The 26,116-nt window shown below is 37.0% G+C and overlaps 1 long non-coding RNA gene across 1 annotated transcript in view; it reads left to right on the forward strand.

Moving 5' to 3' along the window:
• LOC110680433 overlaps positions 1-22,852 on the forward strand; it is a 34,104-nt gene extending 11,252 nt beyond the window's left edge. Inside the window, exon 2 of the long non-coding RNA XR_002502874.1 lies at positions 22,744-22,852. This is a non-coding gene — a long non-coding RNA (uncharacterized LOC110680433). The remainder of the gene's footprint in view (positions 1-22,743) is intronic.
• Positions 22,853-26,116: the final 3,264 nt, after the last annotated feature.

Below are 26,116 nucleotides of genomic sequence, written 5' to 3' on the forward strand. Positions count from 1 at the left end.
GCTTTTAGCCGCATGACACCATGAATTAGGGGACACCTGTATGATGGACTTATACCACCGGAACAGGCAATCCGTAGTGTTATTTCTAGCCTTGTTGCAATCGGCTACCGACACTACACGGTTATCTAGGCTATTCGAATATAGAAGCTGATATTGAGGACCAACTTCCATTGAGGCCGAATAGCCTGCAATGGATTTATGCATAGTTGTCCCCTTGGAGGAAAAAAGTGACACGCACTTACAATGGCCTTTTTTTCCAAAACAATCACTCTTTCCTCGCTCCGGTCGTGGTCAAATTGGTCGTAAAAACGTGCTCGCTGTCCCTTTGACTCATCACACTCCATATTTACCTATAGTCGCAAAAGTGGAGCTGCCGCCTTTACCAAACAATCGAATGCACCCCACGCAAAGACATTGGAAGAAGACGATTCGTGACTGTCGTAAAATATGATGGTAATGATGTCGATACTGTAGCGTGCGGTCGGTTGTGCTGTGCAGATATGTTCAGCATATACCTATATATGTTCAATGGACTAATACGAAGACCTTGAAGATGGTGGGCAGCCAAAATATGATATTTTTGGACATGGCCTCGCCGCATCAACTTGAATGGCCCTGCCAGAGTGGACAATCCTTGATTAGATGATTCTGAGTTAATTACTCTGCGGGACGTAATCCGGAGCAAAGGTTTCCTCCCATATCCTCCAATTTTGGTAGTGAAAAAGTTTTTGTTGTAATGAAACACTTATAAAAAGTGAATGTGCTCCGTAAAATATAAAACAAAATACCAAAAAGTTGTAAATTCCTTCAGTGAAGCTTACCCAATAAATTCAAACAATTTTTGGTAAGGTTTCTTGCTTTTTCAATCATTCAACAACTTTGAACAGAAATCCGAATCGCATTGAGTTGTTTCGCATTTTTCTAAAAATGATGCCTTATTTGGCCAAACAATTTTTGATAAACACGGGGCAAAGGTTCACACCAAACTTGTGTCAGAAGACGTCTAATGGGTCTATTCACAAATTTCATAACGCCAAAAATTGCCATTTTTGAAACCCACCCACCCCCTCGTTAAGCTTTTTGTATATATGTTCTAAAAAAATATATGAGCTGTAACAATCACAGGACACCCACTCACCCCCTTCAGCGTTATGAAATTTGTGAACAAGCCCAATAGACATTGTCTATTGCACTTAAAGCATAAGATCGGTTTGTATGGTACATTATACCTCAAAATATCACCTTCAAAACGTAGCATAAGATTTTCTCAATTTTCATTTCTGTTTTAGGAAATGCATTATCTGGTATTACAATTCAAATGCAAACTTTTGCCCCATATTGAGAACAAAAGTTCGCATTGTAAGGGACAAAAGTTCGCACTGAGTAAAAGACAAGGTTATGACGTGTACATTGCTTGTGATGTCTCTTTTACACTCATATATTGTCTGTTTTGTGGACACTAAAACGCACCACCAACTTTCAAACAGACCAACAAAATCGTCGCCAGCAAACGAATCAAAGAAGGCGATTTGTCGTTGGTAAGACTGGTGAAACGTCAAATTCGCAGAGGCCGGTTGGCTGGCCACGATTTTGGCGAAGCTCGATAAGATGCAAAATTTACAATACTTTTCCTGATCACGGAACAACAAGAAAGAAAAAATCTTGGCATTACGTCCCTAAAGGGATACCCAAGTAGCACTGGTAACAAATGCAATATTTTAGAAAAATACAACAAATTACATTGCCGTTGCATTTCAGATAATTTGTAGCATATCTTATTGATGATTTTCAATTTTGGTTACTAAACTATTACATTGTAACTTACGCTTTGTTTACATTACATAGGTGTTGCATTTTCACTTGCATGTAACTTAACCTAGAGCTGTCAAAATAAATAAGTTACATTGAAATTGAATCTGTGGTTGCAAAGAAACAAATAACACGCTAGGTTACATACAGATTGCTAAGTCACATGTGTGTAACAGCATGAAGTTTGTTTACCATTTGTCATAGGGGAAGGGGTGAAAAAATGAACAGGATGGTAAAATGAACACCGAACTTATTACGCATGAACAACAAATTTCAATAATTTTTATTACGCACGGATGATTTAGAGCATAAATAAGAGTGTTTTTGTTGATACAGAAAAAAATTGAAGTCAGAACAACGTTCAGAAATTGAAACTGATGTAATTTTAGGCACGGAGATGTTGAGGTTTTTCAATGAGGTGAATATCGTAATGATATGATGTCGAAGCAGAAACCTTTAGAACTGTTTTCGAAGGGATTATAATCATTCATAGATGTTTTTTTAGGATTGTGATAAAAAAATTCAAAAATGTTTGTTTTGCTCCAAATGAATATTTCCATAATATTTTGATGACGATGAAATTATGTGAAAATTTAGCTGTCTTAGTCTTAATTCGTGTCGCTGCGTTAATTATCTTCTCTATTTTTGATGTTGTGCGATAGAACTAGTTATAATTAATTAACAAATTAATAAATGAAGGACAATTTCTGCGAAGACATCGAGTTACATTTGTAATGTTCTCTTTACTGCTTTTGTGGGGAACGCCAATCTTTGAGCCGATGACACGGAATGACGAGAATTCGTTTAAGGGGGCAGGATCCGTCATCAACTCGATAATTTTCAAAAGCAGTTTTTTCGTTCAAAATCATGAATATATGTGTTCACTGTATTTTATTCTCTAACCGAAACACAGTGAACACATTTTCGACGAGTAAATTTTAGTTTTAAACAGAAAAATGGCTGTTGAAGTTTCGATGATTACGATGACGGATCCTTGAACGTTAAAGTGTTTGGGTCCTCTAGACAATTTGTAATCAAACGTCAACATTCCACCGCAAAATCGCTAGTGTTTGGAGGTGATGTTTACTTCAAAATTTCGAAATCAACATCTCCAACTTAGTTCTAATACCCTCCGTCTACGAATTATTGTGGCGCGTCGATCGTCGCAAGTTCTTCGTTAAACAGTCAATCCCGTAAATGATTGTGTTTTGTTAAGCTTAATTACTTTTAGACGACAGCAGTCAGTGGCTGTCTTCTTTGTTGAAATTTGTTCTGGGATTCCAACTCCAACAGGTTCCACTTATGCACTGTCATAGTTTGTATTACGTGCAATAAATATGTTAAATTTGTCATTGAAAAACTTATTGAAGGACCAAAACTTCAATCAACTCGTGGGGGCAAAACCCTCACCCCTCTATTTCATAACACCAAAACAGCTGTTGAATTCAAATTCTACCAAAGTTAATGCCACGCTGAAGTAACGCGCAAATTAGAACCTTACAAATTTAAATTTTTCGCATCAGCATGTATCTATGGACCAATGCACGAGTTCACTACTTTGACGTTTGAGCGGTGCCGAATTCACTCGTTACTATGGTCACGTAAATAACACGGCACCGCTAAAACGTCAAATAGTGAACCCGTGCATAGGTTCATTATTTAACAATAACATCAGAATAAACGCCTGTAGGTATGCATTATATATGCATAGGTAATCGATGAAGAGAAATAACTAGGCCCTATTGAAGTGACAGCACAGAAATGCACAAGGGACTACCATTAACAACGCGGTTATCTTTTCCCAATTTGAGACCCACCTACCCCCATGGCTACTAATTTGTCCATACACAAAATTTACAATTTGTATGGACCGTGGTCATTGGGCAGAATCTCTCCCCTTCCCCAATAAATGACTACGTGGTTAATAACCATAAGCACGCATTTTTTTAATTGATTATATAACCCTAGAAATACTCAACTACTAAATCGCTATTTTCCTTATCATGGGCATATTATCCTCAGTCCCTAATATTGGCACAAATTGATCAATTTCTCAATTCAATTCCTTGTTTCACCTCAGGACGCAAGATTGCATTACTTCCTTGCGTCTTGTAGTGAAAAATTGTTAACAAACCCGCATCATGTCACTTTTATTCACAGAAGAGAGTATCGATGAAAATAAATCGATCATGCGACTTGCGCCCTTATTATAGCACACGCTTGAATTTACTTTCTTTCGAGCTTTTTGAGCCATTTGAGCACGTCACAAACCATGTGCTTTTTTGGACGGAGCATTTAAATTTCATACTTTTGTAATGTTCCAGTCAATTGGCATAGGGGATTTTTGTACATTATTTGATGATTTATCGCAAATTCATCGTTTTTCCCTTTAAAAGCAAGACGATATCGTTTAGGAGTTCATTTTAATTCCCCTTCCCCTATTGACAGATGTCTAATTTATTGGCAGTTTCAGTATAGTTACACATCGGTTTCAAAATAACATAAGATTTCTGGGTAACTAATGTGTAACAAACGAGTAACTTGCTGACAGTGGTCAACACTACATGTCAAATTTTTTTATACGTATTTCAAATTTTGATATAAGAACTTTACTATTTTATGACTAGTGATTGTTTTCAAAGATTTTTTTCCAGTGATTAATTAAAATGGTTGAATTTACAATTTGCAGCCTCTCTAACAGCTTTTTAATAGTTTTCATCATTTTAGATTGGCTGTCCTCAAACAGTTATTCGGAAGTGTTTCTACAGCAAGATGAAATTAAATGGCGATTTATGATAGGCAACCCAGAAAATCCAACTGCGGGACACGAAACAACGTGATTTTGGAATCACAATCTTCACAAACAATTAAATTAAAATAAAAAACACTGCTGATTTGAGTAACAGTGTCAATATCCATTTTTTTGTGTCAGTTCTAATGGAATAATATCTTAACAATCCAGGTATCATGTGTTATTCAATATAAAATTACTATCTATTTTATGAGCGCGTCAATTTTGAGCAAGTAAAATGATTGATTTCACCACAAATTCAAATCGGCATGTAAAATCTATTATGTACTTGTGCATAATTACGCGTTCGAAAATCATACGTATTACTTTTATTGACATTCAATTCTAAAATAGTTGTTCGGTTCCAAAAATGTCAGAAAGTAACAACAACTTCAACGCCGTTTCATTTATTTTGTCGCAGGAAAACCCATGCGTAATCAACAAATTACATAGTAGTCGCTTGTAAACTTCTTATGTAACGAAGAAACAAGTTACATAAGGCTCGACTTTTTGCGCTTTTTCGGTTACATAGCAGTATTTTTCCATGTTGCAAATTTATCATATTGTAACTATTGAACATGTTAAGTAGCCGTTGCTGTAAGCTATTTGTAACAATATGTGCTGCTTGGGTACAGACTTGACTTAGACCCTTTCCAAAATTCAATTGAAATTTCCTGTCATAGTTTTGTACGTTTAATTCACTGTTGATGCTGGCAGCACTTCCACTCCGTTGTGTTAGGGAGGTATCGAGATACACAACACACATTTTTCAATTTTTAAACTTTTTACTATTTATACAAAATACATTCAAAATAGTAATTTGAACGTGGAAATAGTAAAATTTTAACACATTAACATATGTGATGCTTTTTTAACAGTCTGCTAGAATTGAAATTTTTGTTACCCTAAAATGGGCTGTAAACCTTCATTTTACTATCAGTATAGTAATACAAATCAAATTCATGAAATTTAGTAGTGTTTGGAGAGTAGGTATTTGAAACTTTTCATGAAAATATCGAGTTAGAGAGGTAAAGTTGCTTGGGAAACTGAAACAGATAGCATCGAGTTAGGGAAGATCGAGTTAGAGAGGTATCGAATTACCTCATCAAAGTATGCTAAATTAAAGGGACCGCGCATTCTATTGTGTTAGGGAAAATATCGAGATGCAGATTATCGAGTAAGGGAGGTGACTGTAGTTTAGAATAATCAAAAAGTAATTTTTGAAATCACCTTCTACAAAATACTTCCTATCTGGTTTGGTTACTAGCTATCAATGATAAGAATGACGAGGCAGATTATCGCATTGTCTTTGTGTCATGCCATCTATTTGGCAGACAGTTGAGTGGTTGACTAGAAGTGCTGCCAGTATCAACACCCTCTCTTCCGTAAAGGCCCAAACGCAATGACAGCGGAATGGCAACGGAAAGCGGAACCGGTTCGCCAGCATGAATCACAACATCTCGACTGAGCTGTCAACGAATGAAAGTGAACCAACACTGAGTCATCAAGCATGTTATAGTTCATGCTAGCGAACCGGTTCCGCTTTCCGTTGCCGTCCCACTATCATTGCGTTTGGGCCTAAATACTGATTATCAGGTCCAGTTTTACTACCTTCATCAACCTCTAGTACTGCCAGCCCCATTTGCCTCTTGAATCACATGAACTACTAGGCCTCTAGTCCACTCATTCCTATTTCCTTCGCCAACTACCACCACTAGCTGTCCATCGACTATGGTACGAGCTTCACCATACCACTTAGGTTGCTTCGTCAACGTAGGCAAATACTCCCTTGTTCACGTTCTCCAAAATACTTCCAGCTGTTATTGAACTTGATGCCACAATTAGCGGAGGGCCTCCGACGAACTGGTTGCTTCAACTGCAGGTTAAGTTATCCAGCAAAAAAATAATTCGGAGTAAGTACACCGCTCGTATTGTCAAACACGTAAATACGGCCATTCAGCGTTTTGCGCTACTTCTCCCGGTCTTCACAATTAGCGGCCCTCATCTAAGCTGAAGTGAACGGTCTTACAAAGGACGCCATTCTCGCTAATGGAACAGGCGCCATGCGAGGAACCTTTGGTGAGCTCTTGTAGATCCGACACCATTAACATGCCTTGCCTGCACTATTCACCGCCATTCTGAGTCCTGGGATGTAGTACCGCATCTCGTTCACCACAGTTTCAGTGTTCCCGTGCAGAAATCTACAATGGTAGTTGTGCTTCAGGGTCATCATCTCATCTGGAAAGCACTGCCACTGTGTCTCCCGAATAAGTAGATTTTTGGCACTTTGGAGTTCTTGCGATGATAGTGGTTCAATGAACCTTTCACATCGTGTGAACTTCCGCTTGAGGTTTTCCACGAAATGATAGACATAAGCGGTAGCCTGGATTGCTCTTGTTAATCGAGAAAAGCACTGAACTTCTACGAAACGTTCTGGAATACATACTGCTTGTTCGCTTTCTGTTTCGGCCATGCTGGTTCCGACAAACCAAGAAACGCAGGAGCTTTGAACCAAATGGAATTTGCAGTTAGCTCAAACCCGTTTCCCCATTTTGTAGCGATATCAGCAGGGTTCTGCTTGGTGGGAGCTCAACGCCAATTTTTCACATCGATGATCGTCAGCAATTCTCCCATTCTGCATGCGACGAATTGTTTGACAGACGAGCACCAAGAACTGTGGCAGCTCCAGGCGGGGAATGGATTGCGTTTTTAGAGGAGCAACCTTAGTTTTCGCTGCGATGAGCGCGCATTCGGTGATTCCATCAGCGTTCGACGTACGAAAATACGCAGATTCGCTAACATCCACAAATATGTGGAATGGATTAAATGCTTTGCTCTTGCCCACAGTTGATCAGCAGAAGTTTTCTCGTTTCATTTTGTATGGGGAAAGGCATCTAATTTCAAACTTCTCGTAAATGAAAGCATTAATCGAAAAAATATTTGGTAGGCGTAATAGCCATCAGCATTGCGCACAACCGGTACCAAATATTTTTTCGAAAATAATTCCCAATTTTGAGAAATAATTCCTTAGATGCATTTCGCCATACAAATATTTTTCGCGTTACCTGTTAGCGATTTTTCGTGCATAGACACTAGCGCAAGTGCGTTACTATGTGGCGAGTAGCGAATCAGGGCATGCATTTAACCCATTGTAGATCTTGGTATTTTGAGACTGAGAACCTCTTCGAATACCTTATCCAATTTTTCCATCTGTGATGCAGTTCTTTGTTCATCTTTTCATCCCACTGTATCCCTTCTTTCCAGACTTCTTGTAGAAGAATCTTCCAGTGCAGTACGAACAAGCTCAGAAGGTCCAGCGGAGCGAACAGCGACCTTTTTGTAGGATGTTCGTCAGCCCAGAGATTTCCTGTTTCATCTTGGTCGAGAGACTGAAAACGTCTTCCTGCGTTAACCATAAAAGTCCAAGTACACGCTCATAATCATTTTGTTTATCCGCTGCGACTCTCTTGTCTTTTTCGGGGTTGCCTTCGCCTAAAGCGTTCTTAGCTCAAAACCACATATCTTGTGGATGAAACGCATTTCTTGTGACATCTTGATCGCCTCTTCTACGAACTCGTAGCTCTCTAGGGAGGCGTCCACGTGCTGGTTGTCCACAATGCCTTCGACTGCTCGAAGGTAAAGTCCTTGGAACTCTTTGACGTTTGTGTTCTTGATATATTGAGCAGACGCCGGGGAGCATGTAGAGCCAAACGTGGTAACATCCATGAGGTACACATCTAGTGTTTTGGAAGGATCGTTGCGCCGAAGAAACCGCTGGGAGTGGCGATCTTCTTTTCGAATGTGCATTCGGTGGAACATCTCCTCTATATAAGAGGAGACGCTCACATTAAACTGTCGAAATCGTACTAGCACTCCAGGAAGGGAAGTCAGCTGATCTGGACCTTTTAGCAGTACAGAATTGAAGGAGATTCCGTTCACGGCCGCCCTCATCCCAGATCATGTGAACCTTGCCTGGCTTCCGGGGACTCGTAACTGCTCCCAACGCGACGCATGTCGGCGTTGGCTAATTCGTCCTCTGTGACACAATGAGCGTAACCATTTATCTGGTAATCCTCCAATCACTGGATCATTGAAGGTAACTCATTCGGCACTCACCGCATCTAAACAGCGGCGCTAACGTATATGGGATTTAACCTTGTGACAGCATCGCTGTTATGTAAAACACACAAGACTGCGGTGGCGCTATCTGTGTTTTCATAGCGGCCGTTTTGGTAATTTTAATGATCCATTCAATGGATTACATGCATGCCCTGATTCGCTACTCGCCACATAGTAACGCACATGCGCTAGTGTCTATGCACGAAAAATCGCTAAAAGGTAACGCGAAAAATATTTGTGTGGCGAAATGCATCTAACGATTTATTTCTCAAAATTGGGAAGTTTTTTCGAAAAAATATTTGGTACCGGTTTTGCGTAATGATGATGGCTTTCACGTGTACCAAATATTTTTACGAATAAAGCTTTCATTTACGAGATATTTGCAATTAGATGCCATTCCCCATACAAAATTAAACGAGAAAACTTCTGCTGATCAACTGTGGGCATGAGCAAAGCAGGTAGTCCATTGAATGGAAACTATTAGAATTCAATTTAGTTGAAATCAATTGAGTTGAAACTATCAGCTAGTTATTTTTTCTTAACCCAAGGCACATATCTAAGAGGTGTCCCATTGAGTTTTACAATATTTTTGTAGGAATAGTCTAGTACATATGCAAACGTTTATGTATGGTTTCGTATTCATATTTATCATTAAATTTGGCCAAAAATATCAAAAATCATCGTATTGATAGTTTTATGAAAAAACAATGGGTGTTCAATAAAAAATTAGATTTTTTCAGTCACACAGTAATAATAAAATATATTCTTATGATGCTTTAAATAACATCGATGAAGATTTGAGAAGGGGCCCGTAGTCAACTCCCTCGTATCCCAGGCCCACCAAATATTTTTGTACACTATAGGACACTGAGGGAGCCGAAATAATCATCACTAGGACGGCACTAGGGTAAGTTGGTTGGGTATTTTCTTTCGGCAAGTATGGTAAAACCGTGAAACCGTACAACACGTTCGCGGAGTGCTTGCTGCTTCGACGCCATCTTCGCTTGAACTGACAGCACCCGAGCGAATAGTAACATGCCACCCATTTTTGGGGAGTCCAGAGAGCAATCCAGCTTTTTACGCTTGCTTACTATAAACTTTGATTCACCCCCTTCTGACATTCCTTGACAACACTATATTTTTTATGGCTGAGCCGTAGTAAGCTTTGCGAGTAATCATCAATATTATGTTGACAAGGTAACATCAAATTGTTTCATGTTGTTGTTAGTTTGATTCGCGAGAAAATCGAAAATTATTTCTATTTTCTTATTACTTACATACTAATGGTTCTTATATTTTAGGTTTTGTGGAAGAATGTGCCAATTCCTCGGCTTAAGGCTAAGTAGCCCGTCATTCGTTTTGGCAGTCATGTTGGCATAGCAGCTCGCAATTTCAAAATGACAAGTCTCAGTCCTCATAGATCATAATGATTCGGAAAAGTATCACTATATGTGCTGACATGCAGAAAGTTTGCTGATACTTTTTCAGATACATCGGTGCAATATTAACTGATTTTCTTTAATTCAAAATTGTGAAATGATTTAGCAACAATCATTAACGAAACGTACAAATTTCAATGACGGCCTACTTAGCCTTAAATTGTGTCTGTACAATGATTGCTGTTGATATAAATGTTGCGAATGAGTAACCGATGGATCTAAGAAAATGGTACCGGAACGGTTTTGTTACTAAAAGTTTAGCTATTTCACACTCGTGCCTATTCTGCGCGGCGTGTGCGGTGAGACGAGTCGAATGAGGTGACAATTGTCGACTCGCTCATCATTCGTCTCACGTCACTCGCGGTGAGAGAGACACCTTTCGACTCATACGCCGCGCAGAATAAGCACAACTATTGAACGAATTTAGTGCCTGTGTAGTTTACAACAGAGGATGTGAAATATTTTACTAAATTATACAGCCTTTGGTAAATCCGTGACTATTCCTGCCAGTTTTTTAGAACTCTTGTGCTCTAAATGTTACGATGATTCGTTGATTGAGACGTACCATGAGCCAATAAAAGACCCCTCTATTCCTTCCTACCATGGACAGTTCTTCGATATGTTCCAAACTATACAACGTTGTTTATACATTGCGTAGTACATAACCAACAGAGACGTATAAAAATTTTCGAACATCAAAGATCCTTTTTCTCTGGCATACTTTCGACATCTCATTCTGAAGATCTTTCACCAAAATTTCACCCAAACGGCGCTATGCTCTCAACTGAGACAAATCGTAGCATTATCCTCACCATGTAGAAAAAATCAACGATTCGATGAGGCCGTTTTTCTAGAATTGAAAACACATTAGAGCACACTGTTCATTGGATCATTGGCTATATTTCCATTTTCAAAAAGTTTACATGATTTATGTACGGTTTTTAAAGAAATATAACTCGACCGGAACTAAGTATCAAAATTTTGTTCCGAAGAGTTGAGCCAAAAATGGAGTGCAAAATATTATGTGCCGTAATTTAAGCTTCAATTCATTTTTTTAGTAGAAGTAAATTTTTCCTCTTGTAGAGTGAAAGGTCCTTCCGTTCCGGATGCCTAAACTGGCATGAAAAGATTAAAGTTACTGCAAATCAATGATATTTTTTTTATTTAGTTTCTTCGAAATACAAAAAGTTTAACTCCAAAACAAATGCAGTGAAAATTATTGACATCTCGATCAACAGTTTAAAATATTGCCTACTGAGATCATGCTATAGAATATGTGGGCAAGACATGTCAAAATCGAATCACCCCTCGCAGTTTTATAGTCAGCGTAAAAAGCTGGATTCTCTATAGGAGAGAAAAATATTGTGCATTCAGATAAACTTTAGACCGAAGTTCATAAAAGAAATGAAATATCACCGAAAGTTCGCCGAAATTCGGTGTCGGCATTCTACCGAAGAGCTACGCCGACAAAGGCAATCCTTATGCGTCGGCGAAGCACCAAATTAGAATGCCGACGCCGAACTTCGCCGAAGTTTTGACTGCCGATCTTCTAATTGTCACTCGAATTGTCAATATTACTCTTTACTTTAATTCGAGTGTGTGCTTGAAAAATGGCGTAAGTTGCAGGATCGATTTCTCTTCATTGATCCTCTCTTCTGTGAATAAAAGGTGACAAGTGTTGCGGGTTTGTTAGCATTTTTTCACTTCAAACCGCTTGGCAGTAATGCAATATTGCGTCCTGAGTTGAAAAAAATGCAGACAAACTTGCGTCTTGTCACCTTTATTCGCAGAAGAGAGGATCGATGAAGATGAAGATCATGCGACTTACTCCCTTATTCTAGCACACGCTTGAATTACAGAAGTATATTGAAATTGATTGACTTAATGAAGAATCAATGTCGAAATAATAGAAGGGGTTTTATATGGGTCTCTGGAGACTTGACATATTTTAACTTGTCCTGAAGAATCGTGATTGAGGGTTCATGTAAACAACTTTGTGAAAATTTCAAATACTTATTTCTCATTTGAGAGATTTGAGTGTGAGTCTACCAACACTGCATGTAAGTTCGATATGCGGCTCTGACAGGAAAAATATGAGCTGGTATTCATCTAAATTGTCTATAACCACACGCTCAAAACAGAATTCCAGAAAACATGAACCGTCAAAAATACACCGTTAACAACCGTCGCGTTACCATGAACGTTCTCGGGACCAGGCAACACATTCATCTAAACACGATCTTGTTCACGATGTATTTTGGCTTGCTCTCGTGTTGGTGATAGCTGTTCACGAATGCGAGAACGGATTTTTATTTCGTAAAAGTAAAAATAGTCTACTTCAAAAACTTTGTATATTCATCAGAATTTTGATCAAACTTTGACGAAAAATGAGGGCCCATTAAACTCACAAAGGGTTTTATTATCATCAAGAATAACTCATTTTTTAAGACCTTCTTCATTCTCTGACACCGAACAGCCCATACAAATTTTATAACTTTTATTGTGTCAACAGATCATAAGGGAAATCAAATCAAAAATAAATATCGCGTGGTTAATGGACAACCCCAAATCAGATTCTTACAGTTTTCACGGTGGTGGCTGGTTGAAGCCTCCTTTATAGAGCCCTAAGGGCTTATTCACAAATTTCATAACGCTGTAGGGGGTGGGTGGGTGTCCTCGTGATGTTACGGCTCATACAAAATTTGTAAAGTATTCATACGAAAAGCTTCACGAGGGGGTGGATTGGTGTCGGAAATGGCCATTTTTGGCGTTATGAAATTTATGAATGCAAGCCTAAGGTAATCGGGATGAAAATCTGTTTTTCAAGTTCAAATCAAAGGTGGCCCATATTGCCTCGTACGACCATATAGCCCCAGTGTTTTATTAATATTCGATGATTCACAAAAAAAAAATTCTCAAAGTTTGTAGTAGTTATGTTTGCAATTTGTTGATCAAATGTGTTAAAAAAAATGGAAATTCTTCATTAAAAAGCAACTCCGTTGGAAATTATTGCCGATGGTAAAGAAGTAAGATCGGTTTGAAGAAAAACGTTAGATAAGATAGCAAACTAACATCTTATGCTTCCTGTAAAACTAACTATACAAGCATCTTATAAAAAAACGTCTTGTTTTTTTTATTATTTTAGATATTTTTTTCGCGAACCACAGTTTGGTGTTTTTCTTCCGGAGAAACTTAAAAGTAAATGGAGTACCGTGTACCTTTTAATTCCACTCCTAAATGCTTATCTTTGACAGATACGCGTATTACGACTACCACTTGCGAGTAACTGACACTGAAGAAGACTGCAAGTGGTAGTCGAAATACGCGTATCTGTCAAAGATAAGCATTTAGGAGCGGAATTTAAAGGTACACGGTACTCCATCTACTTTTAAGTTTCTCTGTTGAGATTATACTCAGAGGATTCGAACATTAATAAGAGCATTAATAAGAACACGGCACCGCCAAAAGGTCAGATAATGAACTCGTGCATAGGTCCATGAACCAATGCACGAGTTCACTAATTTGACGTTTGAGCGGTGCCGAATTCACTCGTTGTCATGGTCACGTAAATAACACGGCACCGCTCAAACTTCAGATAATCAACTCGTGCATTGGTCCATAGTAAAAGATGGTTTTCATGGCTAACTCGATGGTCCCTTGGATCTCTGTTGCACTGATTTTGTGTTCTGTAACTCGATATTTCTCTAACTCGATGGTCCATTCAATATCTATACTCCACTGCACTGTGACGTCACGCATCAATTTTGACAGGTACTGGTCCTGTTGTTTACAGTTTGGACTTAGTACTTTTTTCGAATCATTCTTAATTTCGTGAAAGTTTGCTGCGAGGAGAGGTCAAATCCACTGCAGATACCCACGGATCGTATTATTCTATCTTCCTACCGTGGAAAATCGTCACTATCAGCATGCTGGTGATAGAAATGCGAAGATGAAAAAATGATGGAAAAAACGACTAAGTCCGAAACGTAAACAACAGGACCAGCAGCTGTCAAATAAGTGAGGTTAGGCTCGTCATATGCAGCGCTCTATAGCTATAGCTATGAGGAGTTGACTGTCATATATTTTCTAAATTTGATGGATCAATATTGCTTTTCTATGGAGAAGATTGAAAGCATTATATTGTTTCATATTTATGGAGCAAAATATATTTTTCACGGCTGCACGAGATTACTCAAATGAGCAATCGCAAATCGTTCGCTCCACCATTCCGAGGAACAGGCGGTGCGCCTTCTTCGATTGCCTTCGGCTACAGTGACTCAAAACGATCAACCGGCAGAATCGTAGTTCGTCACCGTCGAAGCGTGGCTTGCTACGAATAGAGACGGTATGAGGTCACTTCCTTAAACAGATCGTTGACGGTATTCACAACTAAATATACAACGCTCGAAAAACTGGTTTTGCCGGTAGTCACCATCCCATAATGAAACAAGTAAAAAAACATATTAAACATTCCGGGGATGAGGTAACGAATCATAATAAGGTGGCAAAGCGACGCGTCGTCGCGGTGCAAAACAAAAACAGAAAACGACGTCGCGACGTCCTGTGCGTGGCGCGTCGCCGCGCGTCGATGGCAAAGCGTCGCGCTCCAGCGATCGTTCTAAAAATTTAAACGCAGGCATTCTCGCACATAAAACTGAACAGAAACCGACCGAGAGATAGATGAGACTCTCGAAATGAAAACAAATTTTCGAGAAAGGAAAACAAACACCATTTCCAAAGAGTTCGTAATTCATCGTTGGTCTTTTATTTTCAACCGGCATTCTGGCAAACCGATAGTGGTGAGGCAATCGCTGAGTTTCCGAGCAAAATGAAATGAAGTGATCCATATTTAAAATCTCCCCTTTTTGGATTAGTTATGTGGAAGAATGCACTCTAAAAACCATTGCCTTTGAATGCACGCTCTCTCGCGATGCCCCTTAAGGCAGAGTAGACCATCATTGTGATTTTTACGTGTCATTGATGATTGTTGCTAATTAAAAATTGAATCAGTATCCAAGTTTTCAAAATGTTTGGTACTCTGAGACTATTTTTAAAACGTGTTCGAAGTCAATAAGAATATGGTTTTTTAAAACATCCCTAGGCAAATTTCACTTCCGGATGAGATGTCATTATGTGAGTCGAAATGTGATTGTGGATTGGAATCTGGGTAACATCAACTTTGAAAATAACTTTTTTGAGCAAACTACTTGAAATTGCAATCAAAACTCAATAATCCAATTATGATAACTGAGTTTTATTAATTTGAAAGTCGCCATAGCTGTCAAAACAAATGACGGGCTATTTGGCCTTAAGTTCAACCGTCAGTCATTGGCCCCTCAATTTCACGACATTAGGGGAATGTCGAAATTTTTAATTCTACCGCGTCATCATAACATTCTACTTGTTCTCTCATTCGATGCCAACCAGTTTTCATTCTGCCGGATCGCGGGTTTTTTTTCTCCTGGCAGAGTAGAACGCTGGAGCACAAAAAATGGTCACTTTCCATTTCCGATGCATTTGTATGTTCTTCTGGTGGTGGATGCCTGTGTTCTGCTTTCTTTTGATACGTGTTCGAGGTCATGCCGCTGAAAAATGTGATCAAAATGACAAACACAGACCCACTACGCTACGCATCAGACCATCGCATTACAGTAGGCGTCGGATTTTATGCTCAGCATTAATTAATTAATTATGGTTGGAGAGCTAAATAGTTTTTCCGAAAACTGCTGAGAAAAGCTGTTCGTCAAAATTTAATATTACTTTTTGCTAATTTTTATGAACAAATTGTATAATTGTATTCTTTACTATTCTACTAAAGGTATAGCTTTAAAAAAAATCAATTGTATTCCACCATTCTCTGACATTAGGTAACTTGAGTGATTAACCCATTTATGCCCAAATTTGCTGATACACCAAACTTTCACTCCCAGCAATATTTGTACAAACGAGAGCTAATTCGTGCGTTTAAACCATAGTCTTAAGTACAAATTTTACTGTTTATGGTAGTTTTATTAAAAAGTCTCATACTTTTAAAATCGTGTAGGCATATTTATCGATCTACAGCAAATTGTAAATGGTTTTCTCCAAATATTTCAATTGGGAAACTCAGGATAACATATTATGAAAATAGTTTGTGGAAAATTAAATCGATTCTATTACAGCAGTGTTGTCAATTTTGATGATTATCAATGTATTTTGATAGGTCTTCTAAGAATAAAGCAATTGTGTTTCTATTGTGCTTTAAATGTGACGTGGCGACTCAATAAGTAATTTTATGAAGGCGAAAGTTATATTTTCATTTTTATACTACGCTTCCCCTTGTAAATATTAGGGATACAGATGAATGACAAAATGGTGGAACGTAAACAAAAACGAATGGAAATTTCTACTTTGAAGTTCGTCAATTTTACATTCTAATTATTGTAGAATTGAGAATTGTACCATAATACATTCTAAATTCAACAATGAATATAGTGGATTGACCCATAAAATAACAAAATATGCGTGGACTTTTTGAAGACATTGTGTTCTTGAATTTACCATACATAAATGACCGAGCACATTCTGAAAATAACATAATGAAGTTCATTATAACTGATTTTATAGTAACTTTGACAATATTTGCTCATTGTAAATTATACTGATTAAATGTCGTTCGATTTACGAAGCCACTCATTTCAGTGTGGTCTGCGGGATATGATACACCGTGCGGCTGCTGTAAAGTTTTCAAAAACGCGCATTTGCCCAAATTTTCACGCAGCAAATGGCCCAGGAAAAGAACAATCGCGTTTGATGAAACGCCGCATTGTTATCTCCCATAAGAATAAAGTAAAAAGTGGTATTGACTGGCGCGCTGGATATGATACACCGCGCGGCTGTTGTAAAGTTTCAAAAAACGCGCATTTGCCCAAAATTCCACGCGGCGAATGGTTAAGGAAAGGAATATCCGCGGTTTTGCTCCCTTTTTACTTCATTCCTATGGGAGTTAACATTGCGGTGTTTCGCCAAACGCGGTTGTTCCTTTCCTTCGCCGCGTGGAATTTTGGGCAAATGCGCGTTTTTTGAAACTTTACAACAGCCGCGCGGTGTATCACCAGTCAATACCTCGGTGCACCAGTCAATACCTTTCCTCCGGGATAAGCCGCGTGTCCTTTAGAGCAAACGTGCTAATATACAATAATGTGTTGTGTCTAAACTGTTATACAGTTGACGTATGAACTAATCTACGATGACGTCACGCTGCAACTTCCAGCGGGAAGAAAACCTTTACTGCGGGCCGTGTTTACAAAAAATGAACGATTTCGGTGTACATTCATCCACTTCGTGTTCATTCGGTGAACATTCGTTGTCCGGATGTTGGTCCGGATGTCATTTAAGGTGAAACAGCTTGGAATCAGAATTCAATAATGTACCAAAATTTTGAAGGCACAAATCTCGCGAAAGAAGCATCAAACTACAGTGCAATTTCTATTTCAGCTTTGTGCACTGGCAGAAAGCTTAAAATAAGAAGATTGACTTTGTACGTTCATTATTTTAGCAGATTAGTGCCTTTGAAATCGTGAGTAGGGGCACAAGCCGGCCATTGTGTCTGCCATGTTATGATTCCGAGATGTGTCACCTTAATGTAAACATTGCCCGCATATAGACCAGAAAAGAAAAAGAAAGTCGAGGATAAAAGAAGACCGTGGATAAGTCCATTGAATATTTTGGAACTGTCAGACAATAAAGAGAATGAAAATGTAAATACATAATCGTTAGGGTTCGTTCAAATATTACGTAACGCAACAGGGGGAGGGAGGGGGTCTCACATAGTGTTACGGTCCATACAAAAAAATAAAATTTTCCATACAAAAGCTGTTACGTGGGGGAGGGAGGGGGTCTAAAACTGCTAAATTTTGCGTTACGTAATATTTGAATGAACCCTTAGATTGTGTTCGATCTGGAAAGATCGAGAGCATGAAAAATGCTTCGTCTACTGGTGTGGAGCTGAAATGAAGCACCCCAGTGGCTTGGTGCTGGTCTGAACATGTTGTTTACAAAATGTTAATAAATGCTAAATTTAGTTTTACCAAATTATGATAATAGTGTTTTCCAACAAAGAACGCCTCGATATAAATGTAATGTTTAAAATGATACTGATAAAAAAATTTAAAAAGCACGAGTCGTACATTTCTCGCTTACCTTTCCAAAAAAATAACATTGAAAGGCTCTCATTGTTGACTTTCTTTTCAATCAATAACAGAGCCATATTAACCGCTTCTGATGCGTTGTTTTTGTATTAAACGCTAGTCTTTCGATCAATAGTGAAAAACGTCCCCGAACTTCAGTTATGTTAGTATTGACTTCGCAGCACCAAACCGTAATCGCACCTGCTCATGCGGTGCGAACTTTTCTAGGTGCGAAGCTAATGTCAAAGTCGAAACAATAGCACGGCGGCTGTGAACACTCCGGGCGGCTTTCACGAATGTAAATAAACGGCTAAATAGATCTCTTACACACTATGTCATTTATGATGAAAATAAATGAAATGTTGTGCAACTTGAGATAATTACGTGTCAGTTGTAATAATTTCACTATAAAAGGGTTGCATTTTCATCAATTAGGGTATCCGTCCTATTATGGAGGACTTAAGCACGTTGTTGAAATTCAAATCGTATTTCAGTGTCCAAAACCTAAATATGATAGTATTTTGCAACGTGAAGGGTTAAAACTATCCCTTATCTGGAGTACAGTGAAGTAGAAAAGTAAATTTTGGAATTAAACATACATTTTTTAACATAAATCTGAAGCTCTTCCTTTGTCCTATTATTGCGGTATTTCGTCCTATTATTGCGGTAGTGCCGTCCTATTATTGCGGTATACAAAAATCATAGATTTTTTTACATTCAGTATACATTCAATGCCACACAATGTTCTAGCATTAAAAATATACTCCCTCTACGCTAATGACATTGCACGGTACTGTCATTTTGTGTGACTTTGGACATATCTATAAAAAAAAATAATTCATTACTTTATGTCACGATTCGAAAACAAATCAACAGAATCGAATGATGTTCTGCCGGTTTCGTCTCCTTTTTCATCGTTGCTGGACAATGTTATTTACATTAGACAAGGTTCTTTTATCTGAGACCACTAGTCGCAATATAAGAAATTATTTTGTTGACTTGGGTTGGACACAACTTTGATGCTTTAAACATATTTTTCACTAGTTTTCACAAATCCAATGCAATTTCAAAAGATTGGTTCCTTGCGATCATCTTGTATCTTGGTTTTTCAATGCAATTTTGGCATGTGTTCCAATTTTCAATCAGTTTATGTGATTTTTCGGTAAAACATTGCGTTTATTTGCAATATATTTGTAAATAAGAGCAACTACTGGGTGAAGATAAACATAAATCTTTTGTTTAACTAAATAAATGTATAAATGACACAAAATTATGTCACAAAATAGTATCCTTATAATAAAATTAATGTTTACAGCAATTACATTCAAAATGACTGTTGAAATATCGAATTTTTAAATGTGATTTACAGATACCGCAATAATAGGCAGGAAGCTATTTTCATTGTCCTATTATTGCGGTATATGCTTTTTCTCAAAAATATAGAACTATTATTCAAAATTAAATATCTATCATGTAACTACATCCATACTGAACTGATATACCCGCTGCATATAATTGGTTTGGTTCTAAACTTAAAAAATCACGCTTATGAAAATCCGTCCGTAGATAGAGGGACTGGTTAAAAATATAGGCTTTTCTTGATGCATCATTTAAAACTGTTCTTCCAACGATCAAAATCGTTTAGTTTTCAAAGAATTTATCTAGTACGGCTTGGGAATATTATAAACTTTCATCATCATCAATAATATCCATGGTAAATAGAGTTTTCGATTAACAATGAGCGTTTAATTCTCATACCGCAATAATAGGGAATACCGCAATAATGGGCAAATTACCCTAATGGGTAATTTTATTTCAACGTGCAATTAAGTTCGCAGCTTCCAAACTGAGCTGCGATCGCACTTTGGATTATGGCAAAAAATACAACATTGTACTGTGAAAATCGAAAGGGAGCAAGAGAAGAGAGAATCTCTCATTGTTATCCAACGAGGCTTGGTGCCGGTTGTGCAATATTATTATGCACCATCAGTAAATATAGCGCATTGCGCATATATCAAGCGCGATTAGAAGTGCGGGATTACGTGGGATCAATCTGGTGTCTTTATCGCACTCATTCAGCATGAGATGACGAATAAGTGCGGTGAAGACACTAGACCGATCCGATGTAACCCCGCACTTCTATTTACGATTTCGCACTTCAAGGGGGGCCCAGTTAGCATGCACTTTTGATTACTACTTTTATAATAGTTTTCAATCTCATGAAATAATTCTTCAGATGCATTTTGTCTTGCAATTATTTTCCAGCTTTCTTCTAAGCAATTTATCGAGCATAGTCATAAAAAAATCCTTTTGAATAATCTCGAAAGGCTCTCAGTTTATTAAAACAAATGAATGTTTATGCAAACTTAGACAAAAAGGATTCCAATTGATTTCTTAGAGTATTTGAGCAGGATAATTTGTGAGCCTGTCCAATAATACTTATGCTGAAAACTTAATTTGTACGAGTTTTGGTGTAGGTGAAATAGTTGTGTTTTGAAGCAAAAACTTAGGATTTTGATCAAAGACGAAGAGATACAATTTCATTTTGAAATTTTCGTTTGTGTTCTTAACTAGCTAATATTGTAAATGAATGTTTTACTGCTAAAACAATGCATGGAAATTTAGTTTATGACAGCTTTTTGGAAAACTCATTCCGGGAGTATTGAACTGCTTAAAAAATCTTTGTTCTATTTAAGCTAGCTCACATCAGCATATGTTGTTGGCAAAACAGCGATTTTTGGCTGTGCCGCTTTTGATAGCCTATTTAGCCCATTTTTAAGAATAGAACACTCACTTCAGAGTCTTAGGTGCCTGGCGAAGTAGACACGTTAAGCAAACCAAAAGTCTTTTTGAGTGTGGCATTTTACTTTCACTTTGTATCGTGTTTTACTCTGATCATCAATGAGGATTGACCATCCCGAGAAGACGGGGTCGGTTTTTGAACCGGTGAAAAATCTTTTGATGCGTTAATTTTTGTCAACTTTCAGGAGGTCTCAGCATTTGTTATTTCTTGGATGTATTCCAATAAAAATCAAAATGTTATTCCTCATACTGCAGGATTTTTTTGGTGTTTGGTGCTTTTCCTACGGGATTTATGATTCCATCGTTTCTTAGTTCAGTATTAGCAGATTTCAAATGGATTTGCTCTCGCTGTAGAGCTCTTTGTTTGAGATATCAATACATGAACCTCAACAACAAACTCAATTAACAAATCCTAACTGCGGTTTGGAACTAACTAAAGGTGAAATTCCACCTTTAAAGATAAGTAAGCAGTTTCGTTCAAAAAATCTTAATAGTATGGGACAAAAAACTCTCTACAGGGTGCTCGATTTGTGATCAAAACAAATTGGCCGTTTCAGAGCAATAATTCTCCACTCATCGGCACAGGCCACTTTTTTTCTTCAAAGATGCACAGTCAACATGAGAAGACAACACATAAACAATATTTTAAAATGTTTTTTTTTCTATATAATAGATTCTAAAATTTGGCCTCTCAAAATTTGTTGTAAAAAACTGAGCTGCCTTTTTACGACCATCACTGAGTTTTGAAAAATATTTGTACTAAATTTACTGCTTTTTAAGGGTAGAGCTCAATCTTTTGATAAACTATTTTTTTTTTTTAATTTACAGACGTTATTTTGTTTTAAAACGGAGTTCAATCGAATTTGAATAAATTTGGATATTATTCCAAATTAAGACTGCTTGTTGCCAAGTAATGTCTTCTATTGAAACATGGTTACTATTTTTATTTATTAATTAGAGAAAACTAAAATAAACGCTCAAATGTGAAAAAAAAAACTCTTCAGTGATATAGAAGCTTATAACTCTTATAATTTTTCATGAAATACATAAAATGAAAGGTGTTGTGAAAATTATACAGCTCATTTTTGAATTGTTATCGTTCGCAATAATCTTCAAATTGGTGAAACAAAAGCAAACAATTTTAAGTGAAATCCTAAATCAGGTCGGCCAAACCTTTTTGTGTCGCGGGTAAAATCTCAGAAGCGAAATACTGGGGTGGGTCGATTTTTCGCAACTTGTGAGTGAAAAATTTCTTTTGGAGGAATAAAAATAAATATAACTGCTGAAAGTCCTGCTCAATGTCCTGTGAAAATTTCTTCATTGCTGCTGTAATTGTCTTGTACAGGATTGTTTAAGAAGTTACTTAAGAATGCTGTTAAAAAACTTGCCATGCAATGATCAGAATTATGGCCACACAATTCCACCAGAAACTACCATCAAATTAGCGTCGATCATGCCCAGTATAATGTTGAATTTAAGCCTAGAAAGCTGTCCATGGTATTACAAGAATCTTTTTAATAATAATGTCAGGAATCCACCCAAATTTTCTGTAAAAAACCCTTCTTAGGATTTTCAACATAATCTATCCTATGACTCACATTTTTATGTTTTCTAGATATATTTACAGCTTACATCGGCCTTAAGACTCTTGACGAAAGGCACTCTTACCACAGACAAACAGACGTCACACTCTCATCATTGTCCATCGTCCACATTTTCAACGGTCGATTCAAAAATAAGGTAGGTGGTCAATCCGCCACACGCAGCGCTAGCATCGTTTTTGTTCGTGTTTGACGTTTACACACTATCGCCATCCGTTGGCCAAATTCACTGATTTTAGCATTGGGCGTACATACCCTCACGACTATGATTTTGAACGAGATTTGTTCTAAGTGTTACGTCAATTTGTCTTTGCTTTTAAGATTTGCAGTTAAATTTGTATTTGAACTTAAATAGTTTCACATATTGGATAAATTTCATAGTTTGTAATATTTTGCAATTATGCTACGAAGTAATCAAGTGCACGAAAACAGCACACAATTTGACACAGATAACATTTTCTGATAAGTAACCTTACTGAATCTTTACCAATTAAGACAGAGCTTCCACATCCGGCTGCCACATCATTTTGTGCGCCCTACGAAGGCCTTGAAAAGTCATACCAAGTCTAATTGAATAACTTGAAGTTAGAATAAATTTAAACTTTTCATTCAATTTCAAGGACTACGACAACTTTTTCTCCCCTAGACTTTTCTCAAAACAGAATTTCTATCTTAAATAAATTTTGGTGCTAAAATGGTAAAATTTTAACACCTAACTTACCGATTGGCTTTATTCTTATAGAATCTAGGACAATTTTGTTCAATTCGGATAAACTTTGAACAAATAGCTTTTGTAGAGTTATGACTGAAGTGATAGAACATATGTTGATATGTTGTTTCAGTAGTTCATTGGCAAAAATGTCAATTAATGAGCCTACAGTTCTTCTTTTCTCAATTTCTGTTCAGAAACACATTAGTTTACTGAAAATTATCGAGAGAACTTCCAATGTAATGACATGGAAGTGGAAATATTAGCTGACCAAGTAGCACTAGAAAGCAATGATTCATTGCAGCTTTAATTGGGTACCGTAAAATGGGGTGAAGTTGATCACTTTTGAGCGATTCTGTTCTATAATTTCTAGTAGGATGCATGTATTCTCATCCAAATATTTTTAAAACCTGTACTGGTTGGATGTTTATCGAATTATAGAAACGAAATTTTTACGAATTGTTATCATAATAACAAAAACATTTTTTAGGAATCAAAAAGTGGAATTTTTGATTCCGGGGTGAAGTTGATCAATTACTGTGACAAGGAAACATGTCACAGTAATTGATCAACTTCACCCGGAATCAAAAATTCCACTTTTTGATTTCTAAAAAATGTTTTTGTTATTATGATAACAATTCGTAAAAATTTCGTTTCTATAATTCGATAAACATCCAACCAGTACAGGTTTTAAAAATATTTGGATGAGAATACATAAAGAGACATGCTAACTACTAAGTTTGGGATCACTGATCCCGAATCAAGTCTCAAAAATCTTACAACTTGTGGATTAATCGATCAATTTTAGAATTGAAAGTTGTGAAATCCAGAATACACTAAATAAAACGCCTAAAGGTATGCAATTTTCTTTGAAATTGGCAACTCACTCACAAAAAGAACATTTTTATCTCTGAAAATGATTTTTTATCCTCAATGCAAACATAAAACTGGGTTCACAGAATATATATGGAATGTACGAAACAGTTTATTTAAATGATGTCTTTATATAGCCTTGGCAATATTCGAATGTTTGGGGTAGAACCCTTTAACAGTTCATCGAACATTTCCTTAAAAATCTGTTTCTTCCATGGTATAACTATATTGAACGACGAATCGAATTTAGAAACATCAAGAGCAGCAATCAGGTAATACGATATGACTCAACTTGTGATAATTGAAAACGGATAATAGCTCTCTTGGCAGTTCATACATGTGGGTACGGAAATGATCAACTTCTCCCCACTGATCAACTACACCCCGAATTACGGTATTCAATTTTGTGTTTTTGAGGTGGGATTGATTTTGAAATTCTTATGGAAGAATTGCCTGTAATATCGATAAATTTGCCCAAAGTTTACTTAAAATAAATTACCATATGAATTCCAATGATTTCTCAGGAGTTCATTTTGTGATTTTCACGGACTTCCTAAGTATTTCGTTTAAGATCTTCAAAAAATCAACGTAGAATTCTTCTAAGGGTAAACATGGAAGTTTCCTCCGAAATTCCTCCAAAAAATCAATTTCTGAAAGAATCTTCCAGATGTTTTTTCAAGAAAATCAGAAGGGCTCAATGATTTTTTCATCATTTTCTTAAAACTTTCATTACGGTTTTCGTTTACAATATCTTTGAGATTTCAACTATTATTTCCATCAGGAATTACTCCAGTGTTTGCTGCTTAGACTTCTTCAGAAAATATTCTAGGAACTACAGAGAAATTTCACAAAGATGCCTTCAAAGAATTCCCCCAATCATTTTCTCAGGAATACCACCAGAAAGAGATTAAGGATTTTTTTTTCAGAAATTATTGTTGAAATTTTTCAAACGAGATGATTGGATTTACTAGACTATTTACTGTAGTATTAGCTGTAGTGTGGAACCTCGGATGAACTTTTGAAGAAGCCATGGAGATTTTACTTGAAAAAATTAAAGAGAAATTGTTTGGAAGTACTACAGGAGTAATTTCGCATGCAATGTGGGAAAATCCTTAAATGATATTCTTTAAGAACTGTAGTTTTTTTTTCTAAAGATAACTCCTGTAGGAAACTTTGAAAAATCTTCTATAGTTATAACTGGGGAAATCAAAATAATCGAGAAGAGCGTTCTAGTACTCAATTTTGAAAAATATCCTCTAACCATCGCTTGAAACAAAGCTGGAAGATTTTTCGGGAGATTTGGTGAAGGAATCAAAGGAGACATTTCTGAAGGAGATTTTTTTATTTTCTTTTTTTTTTTTTTTAATAACGAGATTTTTAGCCCTGGGCTAGTTCATCTCGGGACCAACGGCTATACTTCCCTTCCGAAGGAAGTCGTCACTGAAAATTTTTAGTGACTATCTGGGGGATGGGATTCGATCCCAGGTCCTCGGCGTGAGAGGCATGTGTTCTAACCACTACACCAGGTCCGTCCCCTAATTGAAAGAATTTGTTTTGAAGTTTATAGAAGGAGGAACAAAATCAGGACATATTTTTGTTGAAAAATCGTCAATCCAATTTTTCCGAATATTCTAAAACAGAAGAAAGATGAGATTTATAATTTCTTAAATTTCGAGCTACAGATCATAATTTGGATAATAAAGTATCTCTATCTAGATTTTCAACAAAATTTTCCAACAATTTCTCTTTTTGAATTTAGTAATTCTTGTGAACTGTGCTTCAGCTTTACAATATAACAAATAATT

Source organism: Aedes aegypti, unplaced genomic scaffold (assembly GCF_002204515.2).
Source record: "Aedes aegypti strain LVP_AGWG unplaced genomic scaffold, AaegL5.0 Primary Assembly AGWG_AaegL5_hic_scaff_1384_PBJ_arrow, whole genome shotgun sequence".
Lineage (NCBI taxonomy): Eukaryota > Metazoa > Arthropoda > Insecta > Diptera > Culicidae > Aedes > Aedes aegypti.